The sequence below is a fragment of the Sinohyriopsis cumingii genome, chromosome 1 (assembly GCF_028554795.1).
Source record: "Sinohyriopsis cumingii isolate HCF-2022 chromosome 1, ASM2855479v2, whole genome shotgun sequence".
In the NCBI taxonomy this organism is placed as follows: domain Eukaryota; kingdom Metazoa; phylum Mollusca; class Bivalvia; order Unionida; family Unionidae; genus Sinohyriopsis; species Sinohyriopsis cumingii.
The window spans coordinates 121,215,483-121,236,978 of NC_142961.1; the positions used below are offsets into that span (position 1 = coordinate 121,215,483).

At 34.5% G+C, this 21,496-nt stretch overlaps 1 protein-coding gene across 1 annotated transcript in view; it reads left to right on the forward strand.

Annotated features, from left to right (window-relative positions):
- Positions 1–21,496, forward strand: part of LOC149807754 (p21-activated protein kinase-interacting protein 1-like) — a 68,760-nt gene that overhangs the window by 8,890 nt on the left and 38,374 nt on the right. The window lies entirely within an intron of this gene.

Consider the following 21,496-nt stretch of genomic DNA (forward strand, 5'->3'; position numbering starts at 1 on the left):
ACTGTTAAAAGTACAACTTTAAAAGAAGAATGAACTAATAAAATTATTCTTTGAATGGACAATGCATTTGTTTATTAATTGTGCATGTTGGTTTATTTGTATGTTTAGAGAGAGAGAGAGATGTTGTGCAGGTCGCAGTATCCTATTTCAAGCTGAAAAAGTACGAGTCAGATGAAAATTTGTCAGTACATTTTTGACCCCCACATTTTTTATTTGACCCCCAGTTCTGACACCAAGGTTTACCCTCAGTTTTACACTACTGGGGGATACACTGGGCATGGACAAGATCCCTAAGGTTTTTGCTGTATCATAGAAGAGTTTTTTGTCATTATTTCAGCCTCTGTGGTCTGGGGGGGCCATTTTTATGTCATCATTCAAATTCAATCTTGGTGTTATCTGTTTTTTTTGGGTGTGTGTGTAAATTTCTATTTTGTCCTCAGATCATGTCCAGGATATTATCAGCATCTATGCTTTTGTGCTCCGTCGTTTAATTCTGCATTTGCAATCTTTTGAGATCAAAAGATTATCAATAATTTGAGACATTTAATCACCTGTTGATTATTGCCTTTCAGCATTTCTTAATGCTCATTTTCATTTATTCTCTTTTCTTTCATTCTTCACTAAAGATTCTTCCTTGGTCAAACTCTTTCCAGTAACTGCCACTTGTTAACCTTTAAGGTGCTTATATAGTTTTGTAGCACAAAATCTTTCATAGCTGAATCGTTTGAGAAAGGAAATGAGAATTGCACTCTACTTTTAAATTACCTGTATTTTAATTAGGCTTGGTATTGTGAAATACTGCTGCATTGGGGGTCAACTGGCATGTTTTTTCTTTTTGTCAGTCTAGCATGTCCATCATCATTTTCAGGCTGAAAATCACACACTTAACAATAAAATTTTCTCAACTCCATTAAATCTGTCTTTGAGAATCATTGTCAGCATTGCTATTATTAGCCAGTATTTGCGAATTGAAGATGAACCATGTTGAAGGTCATTCGTTCAGAGTTTTCTGGGTAGCTCATTTAAACAAGCCTTTGTAAATTTTCTTGATGAATGTTCCATTAAACATCTGGAAGAGCATGTTTATTCCAGGGCCTAGTGTGTCAATCAAAATTAGTTTAACAGGAACACATGTCACAACAAGCATTACTAGACCTCAGCTGGTGGTGCATCGTAACATGACAAGCACATTAAGGGTTAATACAGCAAATTACTGGAGAGGTGTAATAAACAGTACAAGTCATTTATTAAAGGGTTATCTCATTTGATTCCTTTAATTTATGATTATTTATCTAGCTCAGATGGATGATAATAATTGCTTTGTCTTAATATCATTTAAACTCTACCGGAGTTCTGCTTGTAATAGACCAAACTAGCAATGGAATATTCCAGAGATGAATTCAACAAATGAGAATTGTGGGCGCCAGGGTTTATCAACTTTGACAGCATTAACAGTGGAGGAAGAACCAGGGAAAACGTGGAGAGAACCACCAACCCACAGAAAGCTTTCTCACATGCCCACATTGGTCGAACTCAAGCAGACAGAGGTGAGATGGCAGTAATCCGTAATGATGAGCACTTTTGGCCACTCGGGACCCCTTATAATGTTGGTATATTGTACAAATTCAAAATTCACATGCTAGAAATGCTCCGGTTTACCTCAGACATGATTTTGCTCCATTTCAAAGTGGAATTCCGCTTTTCTCCTGACTTGAATCCGATTTTTCTTGATATAGTCCTTTTTTCCTTTTTTTATCAACTCTGGTCCAATTTTATATATAAAAAAATGGTCTTTTATGTCCCATTCTGCAACGACCCTTATACAGTATTTGTTCCATATATTAGTTACCCCACGACTCGTAAAGAGTATTCTGATTGGTCAAAAGTTTAAATTCATCCAATGAATCTTCGTGTAATGGAAACTGACGGCAATATAAAGAAGAAGCGAGCTTGCAGCAAAAATATATATCGTCTGCGTTGTTGAGAGAGACCATGACACAAGAGAAGTTTAGATAACGGTTTTAAAGAAAACGTATGGGAATGGCCAGAGCGAAAAGTCGACAGTAATTTAGTTGGTCAGTTTATAAGAAAACTGAACGCTAGAGGACTTTCATTTTGTGATCTATGCACTACGTCAATCGCAGTTGGATGATTTTGGAATGGCACCTACAAAAGAAGCTGCTTGCAGAAAAATTGAAGCTCAGAAGGCTTCTGAAAAAAGTGCAGTTAATTACTATAATAAGAAAGATTTTTTGCACGAGAGGACAGATGTAGCTGTCTGTCAGAATATGCGCACTGCATGTTGCCAATACAAGTGCCAGCTTGAAAGGAAAAAAGGCTCTTGTTGTGAAGGAAAAGAAACGTTGCACATTGAGCCCAAAAAGGAAAGCTAAACAAATTTTTGCCAAAGCCGCAAAAAGAGCTCAACTGGAATATTGGCAGGTTGTGTCCATTGGAGAAAAAGACAAGTGAATGTATGGGATTATTTGTATTTAGTTAATGTACTTGGGTGTTTATTTTACAGATTATTTAAAGAAAGAAGTATAATATATTTGCTGCAAAAATTGAGAAATTATTTTAACTTAATTACGATGTGAACACTGACATGCCCATGAAATAACCTAAGCACAATAGTATTGGAGAAAAAAATCATGTGACAATAATGATTGTGAAATTATTCAAGTCAAGTTGAAATTTTTTAGTAAGTTTGTTATTTTTGCAGATGATTATTTTGTTATATATTATGATCATAAGTTGCACCAGGAGCCGTTTATGATTGTAAAATGCATTTTCGGTCAAGGGAATTCTGTCCCCTGAATCGGGGGCATTGACCCTCGAGACCCCGTTGGGGGAGGACCCCCAAACCCCCCTTTCAAATTTTCAGCTTTTTTGTGGAATATTCAAATCATGTCTGTTACCTTAAATGGACAAGGTGTGAACTGCTAGTGATCCCAAGATGATGTTCATATTACTGAAGAAAAGGTTGTTGATTGTCCAAGCAAAAGAACTGAAATAATATCCATACTTAGCATGAACCAAAACATTTTCATGGTCGAAAAATGAAGAATGGAGTTGAAGTGTTGTAAATCAAACAAAAAAAGAAAAAACACCATTAAATTTCAGGACATGTATATTAGCATGCTGGAAAGGGAAAAAAAAAGATAAAGACTGTTTACTTAGAAGCCATGATAAATGTCAGTTTATGAAGAATAGTAGCAATTTGATGAGTAATTTCTACCATCTAGACCAGCAAGATGTGGTACACTTCAGTTGGGGGGGGGGGAGCAGAGACAGTTGAAGCTTTTTATGTCAGTTCCTGGATGCTTCACTGTCAGCATATACAGTCTGTATTGATTATTTGGTTTGATTGAGTAATCTATACCTTTTTGAATTTATTCCAGCCTCAGTGTTACATATGCATAAAAAAGTTTCCCCCGGACCCGTATTCCAACACAAAAGAAACCCCAAATGTTCCTGTCTTAAAATAGCACAGACTCACAACTTCCAAACATTTATTTATCAGTTGTTTTGTCATCAGCAATTTCATTTGTCCAGTATAAAAACATTTTTTTGAAATATGTTAAAACAAAGCAAAGAAAATGTGAATAAAAAATGCAAACAAAACATTTTCTACCAGGTACAGACCGTTGTCCTACATCAAAAATTTAAGTTTGCCTTGACCTCATGGCAGTTTATAATGATGTTTTGCACTGGGGCATCATGTAGCATGATGTGCCACCCAGTCACATTATCCTGACACCACCCGGATCAGTCCCAACACTAACTTCTTAATACTGAGCACCTAGTTAAGCAGCTGCTAGTACCACTTTTATAAGTCTTTAGTATTACTCCACCGGGGTTTGAACTGTGACCTCCTGCATCCGCATCCAAGGCAGACGCTCAGACAACTAGGCCACTGGAGCAGTGTAGCTAAAAGTGCACAGGTCATTTAAAATACTTGTGTCAAATGAATTATGTACTTTTAGCTACATTTAATGATGGTGGCCTGAAAATCTACTGATAAAATAGAATAAAATGTATGGAATTAAGTTTAAAAAAAGATGAAGCCGAGGTATAGATCTATCCTTGTCTTATACTCAATATTGACTTGTATCTGGATGGAGGATGGAAAATTTTTAAAAAATTTGCAAATTTGACTTAAAGGCCACCAAATACATAACTCGTAAATTCAGAAGCAATTGTGTGTTTACAGGCTATGGTGTAAAAAAAAAAGCCTTTATTGGAAACTGAGTTCAGTGCTTTTTAGGAGTTGTTTAGAGTTACTCCCCCATGGCTTGAGCATAGCTATAAGAATATTCATTAAAATAGAACCACGTAATTGAATGCACACTGTTTTGGTTACTGAGCTGTTTCACACGTTTTAGAAGGCATCATTAACATTGAGATTCTGTCTTGTATTGCAAGTTCAGTATTTCCTGTGTTCACATGATACTGCATACAATTTAAAAAATGCAGTTCCAAATTTGGGAGCACAATACGCATTTTGTTCAATTCTAATCAGGAGCTATCCATTAAACACAGTAGTTACATGTCCCTATGTTGACCATTGCAACAATGGTGTTATTTGCTCCATCATGTACGTCCATGGGAAGTGAGTTTAAAGGTTAACGTTTTTACAAAATCCAACATCAGTGAATATTGGGAATGTTACTTATTAACAAAACTTTGTCTATTTAGACATAAACATGTTATCAAACTGAGTTAGGTTATGACCACAAAGTTTTGGCCTAATATTTTTTGGTTCGTTTAGGGTAGAAGAGTTTGAAATAATTTGTTTATCATATTAAGCTGAATTTGTACCCCTAACAGGGTAGCTTGCATATGGTGCAGATACTAAATTCACCTGCTTAGAAACTGCACATCTACATGTAATGATGTGTCTGTCCAAAATGTGGAACATTGTTTCTGACCAATGTAAACCATAATTCTGTATTGGTTTCTTTTGGGGGGGATGGGGGTGTTTTGCTTCAAAAGGATTCATGCTATGCAAAGAAAAACTGAGGCAAAAAGTGAAAATAGAAGTGAATCAGAGGTATAATTTAAATTGATTAAATAAGTTTTTCAACAACTTCTGTTTTTACTGGCTTTGAAAGTTAAATAGTCTTAAAATACAAAAAATACCCATCATACTTTATGAAAAAACATAAACATTTTATGTCTTGAATTTGAAAGACCGTTTTATGATGTGATTAATAACATTAGATTGTACTCTTGACTGAAATCCATCATGATGTATGTGTCTTTGATTCCATTGCTATAATTGCTTCAGATCGTATTATGCATTTAAACTAAGTAAGACTATTAAATTTTAATCATCTTGTCCAAAAGTAGTCTGTGTTGCATCTAAGCTGCATGATAATAGTTTGTGTTGACAACTGGATTTCCCTGGAAATTAACCAGGTTTCAAGTTTAATTTAAAATTTCAGCATCAATAAAATTGCCTAATTAATACTTAATAACACTTTATTTTTAAAGACACTGCTGGAAAATAAGCATAATTTGAAATTGTCCCCATAGTTACATCTTAATATGGTTTTGGTTCGTTTAGGGTGGAAGAGTGGTGGGTCTATAAACTGTTACACTGCAGACGTCATAGCGATATGTTTGATTTTTTTTTTAAAGCTCTGTTAAAAATCCAAATCACATAGATACACACACCACATTCTTTATTATAATTTTAATAAGAGATTTTATCTTGCAAACAACCCAGAATGTTCTAGAATGTAAAATTCCATAAAATAGACATATTATTGTCATAAAATGCTAATTGTGACCTAGGTCAGGTGGAGGGATTATAATCTTGTTTTTTTAGTGTGGAGAAATTACTCATGCTTGCAACGTCTAAAGCAGAAATGTTTGTACTGTTGTGTTAGGTGTTTTGATTTGGGTGGAATTATTTTATTCAGATTATTATTTACTGGAAAAACAAAGTGCTCATCAATAATTTTCTTGGACAGAAGAAAATAAGCTTAATATCAGACAGATTTTAGGTTATGCCCCCTTAGTTTTGGTCTAATATGGTTTTGGGTCATTTAATGTAGAATAGTGGTTGGATCTAAACCAATTTTGCTTCAGAATGGAGATCTGTGATAGAGAGTATTTAAAGTGGAATTTATTTACACTGCACTAATTAAGCCGACTGGATGACCTTAACATGGTCATATAGTTGCATATGGTGCAGATAATAGAATCACTGCTTGGAAATTTTGCACCTCATTATGTAATGATGTGTCTGTCTAAGATGTGGGACACTGTTTTAGAACCAACATGAATCATTATTCAGTATTATTCCTTGTTTTGCTTTTTATGCTTAAAATCTACTGGATTCATGCATATTTGATATGGTAGTACTTTATGACTTTAAGAACACTTACTGAAATAGAGAGCCATATTATCAAATGCACCCTGAAATAGTCTTGGTCATTAATCAGTTTTATGTTATTAGCATTGATGATTGAGACTTGGTCTTGTATCATAAGTTCATGTTTTGTTGTGTTCACAAAATATTCCATACAAAAAAAACAGTTCCAAACCAAAGAGCCCAGTCCTTATCTAGACCTCGGTTGCTTGGCAGAAAGTCACTAAACTCAATAGTTAACATGTCTGTATGATTGAAAATGGTACCATTTTTTTTACTCACTCACCAAGGTTTTTTTGAAGGAAGTTTCAAGTTTAATATAAAATTTCAGTATAAGTTTGATTTGTTAAATATTATTTTAAAAAATTATAATAAATTATTTTATATATATAGACAGAGTTGGAAAATAAGAATAATATGAAATTGATTATAGATTATATTGTCGTAGTTTTGGCGCACTATATTTTTATTCATTTACGGTAGAAGAGTGGTGGGTCTAAAACACTTTTGCTTCAGCGTGGAGATTTGTGACAGTATTTAAAGTGGCATTAGGTCACCCTGCACTAATTAAGCCGACTGGATGACCCTAACATGGTCATATAGTTGCATGTGGTGCAGATATTCAGATCACTGCTTGGAAAGTTTGCACATCATTATGTTATGATGTGTCTGTCTAAGATGTGAGATATTGTTTTAGAACCAGCACAGATCATTATTCAGTATCGTTCTTCATTTTGCCTTTTTGAGCTTCAAATCTACAGAAGACACGCACATAATGAAATGATAGTACTTGATGACTTTAAGAACACTTAATAAAATAGAGCCATATAATTGAATGCACCTTGAATAAGTCTTGGTCACTAAGCCATTTTATGCTTTTAACATCAATGATTGAGACTGGCTCTTGTATAGTTTGTGTTTTGTTGTGTTCATTAAATATCCTATCAGAAACACAGTTCTGAAAAAGGACCAAACTCCCTGTTTTTAATTAATTTTTATATTGTTATGTATATTTCATTTGTATTGTTGATAAAAAATAAATTCTCCCCTTGATTATGTGTTATGTATAGATGTATTTTCGACTTGACCCAGTCCAAAATCAAGTTCATGTTGTACCTTACTAGTGACACTGATGTTTTGATTTTGGTAAACAGATAATACATAGCCAATATTTTCCCTATGATTGTGGATTAAGTATTTAGATAATTATTAATGTAAACATATTTATCTTAATGAGGTAGGGATATTGGAATTCCCCTGTAGAATAACCTGTTGTTTACCACATTCTTTAAGATTCAGCCAATGTGGGCATGTGAGAAAGGCTGCCAGTAGCTTCTCGTGGGTCGGTGGTTCTTTCCGGGGTTTTCCGGGTTCTTCCTCCACCATTAATACTGGCCGCCATGTATAGCCTATCGTGCTGAAAAATGGCGTTAAACCCCACAACAACAACAACCACATTCTTTATTGGACTGTTCCCGTGCCAACATGGTTAGAGTGTCTGCCACAGTGACGGTAGGTCACAGTTTCAGACCTTGGCCGAGCCATACTAAAGACTTATAAAACTGGTAGTAGCAGCTGCCTCTCTAGGTGCTCAGCATTTAATGGTTAGTGTTAGGAATGGTTGACCTGATGTCAGGATAATGTGACTTGGTGGGATATGATGCTCCATGTCTGCAGCATGATGCTCCAGTGCTAGACATCACTATAAACTGTCACACTGCTAATTGTGACCTAGGTCAGGTGGAGGATTATAATCTTGTTTTTTTTATACAAATTACTCATTCTTGCAACGTCTAAAGTAGAAATCATTTGTACTGTTGTGTTAGGTGTTTTCATTTGGGTGGAATTATTTTATTCAGATTATTTTTTAATGGAAAAACAAAGTGCTCATCAATACTATTCTTGGACTTAAGAAAATAAGCTTAATACCAGATTTTAGGTTATGCCCCCTTAGTTTTGGCCTAATATGGTTTTGGTTCATTTAGTGTAGAAGAGTGGTGGATCTTAAAACAATTTTGCTTCAGACTGGAGATTTGTGATGGAGAGTATTTAAAGTGGCAATTGGTCACCCTGCACTAATTAAGCCGACTGGATGACCCTAACATGGTCATATAGTTGCATATGGTGCAGATAATAGAATCACTGCTTGGAAATTTTGCACATCATTATGTAATGATGTGTCTGTCTAAGATGTGGGACATTGTTTTAGAACCAGCACAGATTATTATTCAGTATCATTCTTCGTTTTGCCTTCTTTATGCTTCAAATCTACAGAAGACACACACATATGAAATGATAGTACTTGATGACTTTAAGAACACTTACTAAAATAGAGCCATATAATTGAATGCACCCTGAATAAGTCTTGGTCACTAAGCCATTTTATGCTTTTAACATCAATGATTGAGACTGGCTCTTGTATAGTTTGTGTTTTGCTTTGTTCATTAAATATCCTATCAAAAACACAGTTCTGAACTGGGACCATACTCCCTGCTAATAAATTTTTGTATTATTATGTATATTTAATTTGTATTGTTGATAGTTTTTTATTCCCATGATTTTGTATTATGTATAATTGTATTTTGGACTTGATCTTGTTCAAAATCATGTTCATGTTGTACCTGACTAGTGACACTGATGTTTTGATTTTGGTAAACCGATAATACATAGCTAATATTTTTCCTATGATTGTGGATTAAGTATCAGATTATTATTAAGGTAAACATATTTATCTTAATTTGAGTTAGAGACATTGGAATTTCCCTGTAGACTAACCTGATGTTTACCACATTCTTTATTGAACCGTTCCGTTGCCAACATTGTTAGAGTGTCCGCCTTGGTTACGGGAGGTCGCAGTTTCAAACCTGGGCTAAACCATGCCATAGACTTATAAAAATGGTACTAGCAGCTGCCTCCCTAGTTGCTCAGCATTAAGCGGTTAGTGTTAGGACTAGTTGAACTGGTGTCAGGATAATGTGACTGGGTGGGACATCATGCTACATGTCTGCAGCATGATGCTCCAGTGCTGGACATCACTATAAACTGTCACACTGCAGACATCATAGTGATATGTTTCAATTTTTTTTAAAGCTTTGTTAAAAATCCAAATTACACTCATACCCACACCACATTCTTTATTATAATTTTAATAAGAGATTTTATCTTGCAAACAACCCAGAATGTTCTAGAATGTAAAATTCCATTAAATGGAAATATTATTGTCATAAAATGCTAATTGTGACCTAGGTCAGGTGGAGGGATTATAATCTTGTTCTTTTAGTGCGGAGAAATTACTCATTCTTGCAATAACGTCTAAAGCAGAAATCATTTGTATTGCTGTGTTAGGTGTTTTCATTTGGGTGGAATTATTTTATTCAGATTATTATTTACTTGAAAAACAAAGTGCTTATCAATAATCTTCTTGGACATAAGAAAATAAGCTTAATATCAGATTGTAGGTTATGCCCCCTTAGTTTTGGCCTAATATGGTTTTGGGTCATTTAGTGTAGAAGAGTGGTAGATCTAAAACAGTTTTGCTTCAGAATGGAGATTTGTGATAGAGAGCATTTAAAGTGGAATTTGTTTACACTGCACTAATTAAGCCGACTAGATGGGACTAACTTGGTCATATAGTTGCATATGGTGCAGATAATAGAATCACTGCTTGGAAATTGTGCACCTCATTATGTAATGATGTGTCTGTCTAAGATGTGGGACATTGTTTTAGAACCAGCATAGATCATTATTCAGTATTATTCTTTGTTTTGCTTTTTTATGCTTAAAATCTACTGGATTCATGCATATTTGATATGGTAGTACTTTATGACTTTAAGAATACTTACTAAAATAGAGAGCCATATTATCAAATCACCCTGAATAAGTCTGCATCATTAATCAGTTTTATGTTATTAGCATTGATGATTGAGACTTGGTCTTGTATCATAAGTTCATGTTTTCTTGTGTTCACAAAATATTCCATAAAAAAACACAGCTCCAAACCAAAGAACCCAGTCCTTATCTAGACCTCTGCTGCTTGGCAGAAGGTCACTAAACTCAATATTTAACTTGTCCGTACGATTGAAAATGGTACCTTTTTTTTTTTCTCACTCACCAAGGGTTTTTTGAAGGAAGTTTCAAGTTTAATATAAAATTTCAGTATATATTAGATTTGTTAAATATTATGGAAAAAAAATATAAATTATTATAAAGTTATAATAATATTTATAGACAGAGTTGGAAAATAAGAATAATATGAAATTGATTATAGGTTATATTGTCGTAGTTTTTGCGCACTATATTTTTATTCATTTAGGGTAGAAGAGTGGTGGGCCTAAAACACTTTTGCTTCAGCGTGGAGATTTGTGACAGTATTTAAAGTGGCATTAGGTCACCCTGCACTAATTAAGCCGACTGGATGACCCTAACATGGTCATATAGTTGCATATGGTGCAGATATTCAAATCACCGGCTTGGAAATTTTGCACATCATTATGTAATGATGTGTCTGTCTAAGATGTGAGACATTGTTTTAGAACCAGCACAGATTAATATTCAGTATCGTTCTTCGTTTTGCCTTCTTTATGCTTCAAATCTACAGAAGACATGCACAAATGAAATGATAGTACTTGATGACTTTAAGAACACTTAATAAAATAGAGCCATATAATTGAATGCACCTTGAATAAGTCTTGGTCACTAAGCCATTTTATGCTTTTAACGTCAATGATTGAGACTGGCTCTTGTATAGTTTGTGTTTTGCTGTGTTCATTAAATATCCTATCAAAAACACAGTTCTGAACTGGGACCAAACTCCCTGGTAATTAATTTTTATATTATTATGTATATTTAATTTGTATTGTTGATAGTTTTTTTATTCCCATGATTTTGTATTATGTATAATTGTATTTTGGACTTGATCTTGTTCAAAATCATGTTCATGTTGTACCTGACTAGTGACAATGATGTTTTGATTTTGGTCAACCGATACTACATAGCTAATATTTTCCCAATGATTGTGGATTAAGTATCAGATTATTATTAATGTAAACATATTTATGTTAATTTGAGTTACATACATTGGAATTTCCCTGTAATATAGCCCGATGTTTACCACATTCTTTATTGAACCGTTCTGGTGTCAACATGGTTAGAGTGTCTGCCTTGGTTACAGAATGTCTAAGTTTCAAACCTGGGCTAAACCATGCCATAGACTTATAAAAATGGTACTAGCAGCTGCCTCCCTAGTTGCTCAGCATTAAGCGGTTAGTGTTAGGACTAGTTGAACTGGTGTCAGGATAACGTAACTGGGTGAGACATGATGCTACATGTCTGCAGCATGGTGCTCCAGTGCTGGACATCACTATAAACTGTCACACTGCAGACATCATAGTGATATGTTTGAATTTTTTTAAACTTTGTTAAAAATCCAAATTACACTCATACCCACACCACATTCTTTATTATAATTTTAATAAGAGATTTTATCTTGCAAACAACCCAGAATGTTCTAGAATGTAAAATTCCATTAAATGGAAATATTATTGTCATAAAATGCTAATTGTGACCTAGGTCAGGTGGAGGGATTATAATCTTGTTTTTTTAGTGCGGAGAAATTACTCATTCTTGCAATAACGTCTAAAGCAGAAATCATTTGTATTGTTGTGTTAGGTGTTTTCATTTGGGTGGAATTATTTTATTCAGATTATTATTTACTTGAAAAACAAAGTGCTTATCAATAATCTTCTTGGACATAAGAAAATAAGCTTAATATCAGATTGTAGGTTATGCCCCCTTAGTTTTGGCCTAATATGGTTTTGGGTCATTTAGTGTAGAAGAGTGGTGGATCGAAAACAGTTTTGCTTCAGAATGGAGATTTGTGATAGTATTTAAAGTGGAATTTGTTTACACTGCACTAATTAAGCCGACTAGATGGGACTAATTTGGTCATATAGTTGCATATGGTGCAGATAATAGAATCACTGCTTGGAAATTTTGCATGTCATTATGTAATGATGTGTCTGTCTAAGATGTGGGACATTGTTTTAGAACCAGCATAGATCATTATTCAGTATTATTCTTTGTTTTGCTTGTTTATGCTTAAAATCTACTGGATTCTTGCATATTTGATATGGTAGTACTTTATGACTTTAAGAATACTTACTAAAATAGAGAGCCATATTATCAAATGCACCCTGAATAAGTCTCCGTCATTAATCAGTTTTATGTTATTAGCATTGATGATTGAGACTTGGTCTTGTATCAAAAGTTTATGTTTTGTTGTGTTCACAAAATATTCCATTAAAAAAAACAGTTCCAAACCAAAGAGCCCAGTCCTTATCTAGAGCTCAGTTGCTTGGCAGAAAGTCACTAAACTCAATAGTTAACTTGTCCGTACGATTGAAAATGGTATCATTTTTTTACTCACTCACCAAGGGTTTTTTGAAGGAAGTTTCAAGTTTAATATAAAATTTCAGTATAAATTAGATTTGTATAATATTATGGAAAAAAATTATAACAAATTATTATAAAGTTTTAATAATATTTATAGACACAATTGGAAAATAAGGATAATATGAAATTGATTATAGATTATATTGTCGTAGTTTTGGCGCACTATATTTTTATTCATTTAGGGTAGAAGAGTGGTGGGTCTTAAACACTTGCTTCAGCGTGGAGATTTGTGACAGTATTTAAAGTGGCATTAGGTCACCCTGCACTAATTAAGCCGACTGGATGACCCTAACATGGTCATATAGTTGCATATGGTGCAGATATTCAAATCACCGGCTTGGAAATTTTGTACATCATTATGTAATGATGTGTCTGTCTAAGATGTGAGACATTGTTTTAGAACCAGCACAGATTATTATCAGTATCGTTCTTCATTTTGCCTTTTTTATGCTTCAAATCTACAGAAGACACACACATATGAAATGATAGTACTTGATGACTTTAAGAACACTTACTAAAATAGAGCCATATAATTGAATGCACCCTGAATAAGTCTTGGTCACTAAGCTATTTTATGTTTTTAACGTCAATGATTGAGATTGGGTCTTGTATAGTTTGTGTTTTGCTTTGTTCATTAAATATCCTATCAAAAACACAGTTCTGAAAAAGGACCAAACTCCCTGTTTTTAATTAATTTTTATATTGTTATGTATATTTCATTTGTATTGTTGATAGTTTTTTATTCCCATGATTTTGTATTATGTATAATTGTATTTTGGACTTGATCTTGTTCAAAATCATGTTCATGTGTTCATGTTGTACCTGACTAGTGACACTGTTGTTTTGATTTTGGTAAACCGATAATACATAGCTAATATTTTCTCTATGATAGTGGATTAAGTATTAGATTATTATTAATATAAACATATTTATCTTAATTTGAGTTACATACATTGGAATTTCCCAGTAGAATAACCTGATGTTTACCACATTCTTTATTGAACCGTTCCGGTGCCAACTTGGTTAGAGTGTCCGCCTCGCTGTTGGTAGGTCATGGTTTCAAACCTTGGCCGAGCCATACCAGTGACTTAAAAAACTGGTAGTAGCAGCTGCCGCCCTAGGTGCTCAGCATTAAGCGGTTAGTGTTAGGACTAGTCGGCCTGGTGTCAGGATAATCTGACTGGGTGGGACATAAGGCTATATGTCTTCAGCATGATGCCCCAGTGCTGGACATCACTATAAACTGCCACACTGCAGACACTGTAGCGATATGTTTGAATTTTTTTAAAAGTGGAATTTGTTTAATCTGCACTAATTAAGCCGACTAGATGACCCTAACATGGTCATATAGTTGCATATGGTGCAGATATCGAAGTCACCTGCTTGGAAATTTTGCACATCTACATGTAATGGTGTGCCCATCTAAGATGTGGGACATTGTCTTTGAACCAACATTTAGTTTTTTGTATTGTTTGTTTGTTTTGTTTGTTTTCTTTTACATAAATTCTACTAGATTGATGTATAACAAGAAAATGGGTCAGTGTTTTATACCTCCTATAGAATTCATTTAGGTAAAAGAGATGGAAAAATAGAAGGAATGATGTCTGTGACCATAATTTAAATTGATTGAACAAATTCACTACAACTTAATTTTTATTGGGTCTGGAAGTTTAAAATAAACAAAATACTTGTCATACTTTATGAAAATATAAACTTTTTATGTCTTTCATAAAAAAGACTGATTTATAATGTCATTAGATTGTAGTCTCTACTGAAATCCCTGTCTGTCTTTTAGTCCATCACTATAATTGCTACTGAGCTCTTGAAAAGCAGAATATTTGAATATTTTATGCAAACAGATTGATTAAAAGCACAGTAGGATATTGTTATACATAGAAATAAGGATAACAATTTAATTTTACTCATTTTGTCCAAATTTGTTTGGTGTTGCATCGAGGTTGCTTGATGATAGGAGTTCTCCCATTTTCTGAGCAACTCCTGCAAGAATACAAGCTTAAAGGGAGAGAAGTTGCACTCTTCTTTTCAGAAGCCAGAACCATTTCTCATAGTTTATATTTAGAACTGGAATTCCCCAGAAATTAACCAATGCACATGGATATGTTACTGTGCCTGAAAGGATACTGAAATTGCAACCCACATCAGAGGCATACTGGTAGTTGTTTGTTCTTAGCAATTATCTAGTGATATAAATTATATAAGTGGGTGACCAAGTGGTCTAAAGTGCTTACCTGTACCAATTGCTGCCATCTCACCTGCATTTGCATGGGTTCAAGTCTTAGGCTCTGCCAATGTTGTTGTTGTTCTAGGGTTTAACGCCATTTTTCAGCACAAGATAGGCTATACATGGTGGCCAGTATAACTGGTGGAGGAAGAACCCTGAAAAACCCAGGGAAGAACCACCGACCCACGAGAAGCTACTGGCAGGTTTTCCCACATACCCATGCTAGCTGAGCCTTGGACTCGAAAACATGCAGACAGAGGTGAGATGGCAGTGATCTGGAACGGTGAGCATTTTAGACCACTCGGCCACTTGGGGCCCCTCAATGTTGGTATGTGAGAAAGCTGCCAATAGCTTCTCATGAGTTGGAATTTTTCTGGATCCTTCCTTGACCAGTTATATAGGCTGCCATGTATCCTATGCTGACAAATGTTAAATACAAAAGCAACAGCATTTTAATAACAAAAAATTATTTATAAAGACACAGCTGTAAAATAAACATAATATGAAGCTGATTTTAGGTCATTTGACTTAAGGTTGTAGCCTAATGTGTTTTATTCAATTAGGATAGAACAGTGGTGGATCTAAAACAATTTTGCTTCAGCATAGAGATTTGTGATACAGAATATTTATGTTTACCCTGCACTAATTAAGCCGACCAGATGACCCTAACATGGTTATATAGTTGCATATGGTGCAGATACTAAATTCACCTGCTTGGAAATTTTGCACATCTATATATAATGATGTGTCTAAGTAGTGGAACATTGTTTTTTAACCAGCATTGATCATTAGTGTGTGTTGTGGCTTTTGGATGGGTGGTTGGAAATGTTTTACTTAAAAACTCCATGACAGAAAAAACCCTGAAACAAAGTGATTTTGCCTCCTGTAAAATATGTTAGGGTAAAGTGATTGAAAAATAAAAAAAAGTGTGTTAGAGGTTTGTAATTTAAAATGATTAGATAAGTTCTTTGTCAAATTTTGTTTTACAGATTCTGCAAGTTGAATACCTATCAGACTTTATGAAAATATAATATTATATCTCGACTCTGAGTTACTGCTTTATAGTTTGGCTAACAGCAATCGATGGTAGTCTGCTGAGATCCACTAGTCTACTGTATTTGAATTTGTTCATCATAGCTGCAAGCAGTGAGTGTTGAATCAAACATGACAGTAGATCTTTTTGCAAATAGATGGTAACGCGGAAAATAGATAACTGTTTCTAAAAATGGGTAACTTATCGTCCTTTAATTTTCTTGTAAGCTGATCATCTCTTCCCATTTAGATTTCATGTAAAATATTGGTTGAAATAATTCATTTATTTACACACACAACATTCATAATAATGCAGAATTCTGGATTGGGGGCTTTACTTAAAGCTTGGAATTTCATGCTTATACGAAAAATAATTTACTATGAGCTAACAAATTACTACAAATCGAATTTATGATGAGCTAATAAATCACTACAAAATGTTGATTAAAAGTCTTTTTTATAGCCCTTTATTTACATATACATGCTTTAATATACACAGCTTTGTAAAAACAAATTCGATCAAGTTTGTTATTTTGGATAGAAAATTGATGATTTGTATGTGGTAATAGGGAGCAGGGATGTATGCACAACGTTGTGCCAATATTAAGTCAAGTTTGCTTTTCTGGCTTATTAAAAATGAAGTTAATTGTGAATTTTTTTTTTCCAATTCCACCTTTGCATGATCTCTGTGACTTGTACCAGAACCTAAACTGAATTAATTTTAGTGAGACCAGGTATGATCTATCTTGAACTAGTAAAGCCAAAAAAATTATCACATCTAAAAGCAGCACTTAAAAGAACTCTAGTACTGGCCACATCAAAAGTCCATGTAGGAATGTCAGACATTTTAAATTTTACAGTAAGATATTGGTAGATGAAATATCTGGAAGAATGCATGTACTTTGCACCTCATATTTAAGCACAGTGCTGACCAATGCAAAACTGACCTCTCAGACTAGAGCAGTCGTATCCCACACTAAAACTAGGGCAGTGGCCACCTATAAAAATGACCTCAAAACTAATGCTCATATACATGTTTGACCTCTCGGTGCAGTGACTGTCAGTTAGCTATCACATACATTCCAATGGTCATGTGACCAACTTGGTAACCCAACTAAGTTGGACAGTCTTCTAGATTGCTTATTATCCCTCCACATAAAGAGCCATGCAAGTGGTCAATCAGGAGCCCAGCTGGTCACTTATTTGTGATGACATAGTCCTTTTCTGTGGATCAGTTTTTACCACATACCATGTTTCATTACTTATTATATATATTTGATTTGTATTGTGCGATTGAGCTTGTCCACAATTGATGGTAGGACCTACCAGACTAATGTTTTGTTTTTTAAAACAATATATTACATAGCTAATTTTTGTCTATGATTGTTGATTATATATTAACCCTTTACCTCATGCAAGCATCTTTGGACGCCTCTACTCCATTCGCATGGAAGTGCCTTTTGACGCCTCTACTCCATTCGCATGGAAGTGCCTTTTGACGCCTCTACTCCATTCGCATGGAAGCACCTTTTGACGCCTGCTGGAAACATCAGCCATTTTAAGTCAGTTTTCGTAGCACCACCTTCGAGGAAAACCCCCTATTAGATACTACATTCATTTCTGCGAATGACAACATCATATCATGTGGTCACTGTTTATGCACTGGTCGATATCTGCTATTTAAAGTAACTGGGTCGTAATCTCCACTCTCCAAAATGGCGGTTGCAGATTTCATTCACTACTTACGAAGTTTTCACGATTAGAATCACAACTATGAAGGATTCAATAACTTAGGTAAAGGCTCTGATATTGATGTTACAGCAATTAGTTTTTATAAATTATCAAATTCAGATGACTTAGTGATGTAGACGCAGACGAAAAACTTTGTAAATTTCGAGTATGAGAAATGACAGCTATGGTTGTTCATGCGACCTCACTGACATGACGGTTAACGAGTTCTCTCAAGATTTTAAATCACATGAAAAATTCTTCCGTGAAAAATAATTACACAGCTATAACAATTGGACTTTACTCTTAAATTTTTCCACACATAGATATGTTTACCAAAAATGCAAAATGGCTAAAATTGCTGTTAAACATAACATACGCTACATTGCTTAACAGTTAACAGGCAGGCCTATGCATATGGAGTTGAATAGGTAACAGGTGTTCTATTTATAGCGCACTGCACTTTGTAACTATGCTCTATGAGGTAAAGGGTTAAGATATTATTACGTGTAGGTAAACATGTTTATGTGGATTTAAGGTCAGAGCATTGGTTTTCCCTTTGGCAATGCTGTTGTACCTGGTGTTTGCCATATTCTCGCTAAATTTTTAGGGGCCCCGAGTGGCCGAGTGGTCTAAAGCGCTCTCCGTTACAGATAACTGCCATCTTACCTCTGTCTGTGTGGGTTAAGATATTATTACGTGTAGGTAAACATGTTTATGTGGATTTAAGGTCAGAGCATTGGTTTTCCCTTTGGCAATGCTGTTGTACCTGGTGTTTGCCATATTCTCGCTAAAGTTTTAGGGGCCCCGAGTGGCCGAGTGGTCTAAAGCGCTCTCCGTTACAGATAACTGCCATCTTACCTCTGTCTGTGTGGGTTTGAGTCCAAGGCTCGGGTAACGTGGGTATGTGGGAAAGCCTGCCAGTATCTTCTCATGGGTCGGTGGTTCTTCCCTGGGTTTTCCAGGGTTCTTCCTCCACCAGTTATACTGGCCGCCATGTATAGCCTATCTTGTGCTGAAAAATGGCGTTAAACCCTAGAACAACAACAACTAAATTTTTAGCAAGAGACCTAACCTTGTTGACAACTTAGAACTATTCTAGAAATGAAATTTAGGCCCACTTCCTGATCCTCTTATTGTGTCATAGGATTTTATATTAAAGTTGTTTATTTTAGAATTACTCATTCCTTCATTAACATTTGACTAGTGGAATCAGTTGTTTACTTATGTTCAGTTTTAATTTGAAAGTATTTATTTATTTATTTTATTTATTCATTAGAGTACAAAGTGTTTTTTGACTTTAAGACTAAATCACTATTTTGGGATTATTGTGAATTCATTTAGAGACATTTTAGATTATGCCATTGTGATACATCAAGACTGTTGTCACATAGCATTGTAATTGGGTAATGCTAATTTTTTCTCATTAGGTGACAGATAGAATCTGAAACTTTTATTGTTTGGAAAGAAACTGTCAAATTTGTTGAATAATGAAATATGCAAGTCACTGTTAGTGTATCATAATTTTCAGCTTGCTATATAAAATGTATTTAACCCTTTACCTCATTGAGTGTATGGCTTTTTAGCCCTTCTATGTACATGTAGCAAAAGTTACCCAGTGCAGTACTGTTAAGCACTGTAGTGTATGTTACATTTAACAGCAATTTTAACCATTTTATGTTTTTGGTACACATCTCTTATGTATGGAAAAAATTTTGTGTAAAGTCCAATCATTATAGCTGTGTAATTATTTTTCAATGAAGAATTTTTTATGTGATTTAAAATCTTGAGAGAACTCGTTCACCATCAAGTCAGCAAAGCCATGTGACCAACCATAACTGCCTTTTCTCATACTCGAAATTTATAAATTCTTTGCATCTACATTACTAAGTCATCTAAATTTGATAATTTATAAAAACTAATTGCTGCCTACATCAATATCAGAGCCTTTACCTAGGTTATTGAAGCTTTAATAGTTGCGATTCTAATTGTGAAAACTGAGTAAGTACTGAACAAAATCTGCAACCTCCATTTTGGAGAGTGGAGAATGCGACCTAGTTTCTTTAAATAGCAATTTTCTACCAGAACATAAATAGTGACCACATGATCTGACATTATGGTCATTCACCACAGTGACTGTAGTATCTAATAGGGGGTTTTCCCTGAAGGTGGCGCTACCATGAGAATGGTGTAGAGGCGTCAAAAGGCGCTTGTATGCGAATTGGGTAGAGGCATCCTAAGGCGCTTCCATGCGAATCAAGTAGAGGCATCCAAAGGCGCATGCATGAGGTAAAGGGTTAAACACTCATGTTCAGATTTTTAATTTACACAAGGAAGTGAAATAACAACTGTCAGCATGCTATCACAATACCCATAAGAAGATTAATGTCCACTTCTGAATATTTTTTTCAGGTGGTACTTTTACTTTGTGCATGCATTTTTTCTGTGGTCTTTTATTGCTCATTAGGTGATAAGGACACATGAGCTTATCGTCCTGTATCCATCATGTTTCATCCGTCTGTTGTCTGCCCACAGTAGTTCTTTTAAGCTTCTCAAGAACAACTGGACCAATTTCAACCAAATTATGCACAAAGCATCCTGGCATGAAGGTCTTTCAGATATTTTACAAATTATACAAGTCTGTCATTAAATAGAGACAAATTTCTAAAAGTAGTAAAACCTTTGGAAAACTTTTTGAAAACATTTGAAGAGGATTTGAGCAGATTTGACAGAATCACCCAGATATAAAGGACTTCCAGTTGATGAAAAATCATGCTGATCTGGCATTAAATATGGCAGCCAGTACAAAAACAATTGATGAACTTTTAGAGTACAAAAGAAATTAAAGAACTTTTAGAGGATTTGTCAAAACTGCTCAAAAGAATTTAACCAAATTTGACAACATTAAGATGCCCTCAAATTTGTACAACTGATGCTGATCTGCCTAAAAATAGAAAAACTCTAAATTGACTTCTTCACAAAAAAACAGAACAGAATTTGACAAATTACTTTAAAAAGAACTTTAAAACAGCTTATTTTCAAAAACCACTATTAACAATTCTACCACTTTTGACAGCACACTGGCATGCCAGGATGTCATTTTTGTACAATTGAAGCTGATCTGACATAAAACAGCCACTAAAAATAGAAAGAAAAAACTTTAAATGATGGCTTCACAATAATTGCTGAGCAGAATTGCACCAAATTTGACAGCATTCTGGTATGAAGAGCTTTGAAGTTTGTGTCAATCAGATATGCGATCAATCATCATTACTAAACAATATAAAAAAAACTGACAGAAAGCATCATGGCTTTTCAGTATTGAACAAATAATGCTGATATATCAAAGTTAGATGAGGCTTCATAGAAAGTATTAAACCCCGATTTTGGGGTCATATTCTATTGCTTTTGGATGGATATTAGAAGAATAGGCACGTTTTTGCTTCTTGTTTTCAAAATGATTTTTTTTTAAAACTGAAAACTTTTGCTTGAATAAGTTAATGTCATTGTTAATTCATATATTTATTCAACAAAAAAAACATAAAGTGTCAAAGTGTAGCTTATCATTTGGTTAAAACAGTGTAAGTGAGCAGATGCATTGTTTGACCAGACGTTTGGTGCAGGCTGAAGTTAGTAGAATTCACACATTTTGAAGTCTGAGACTT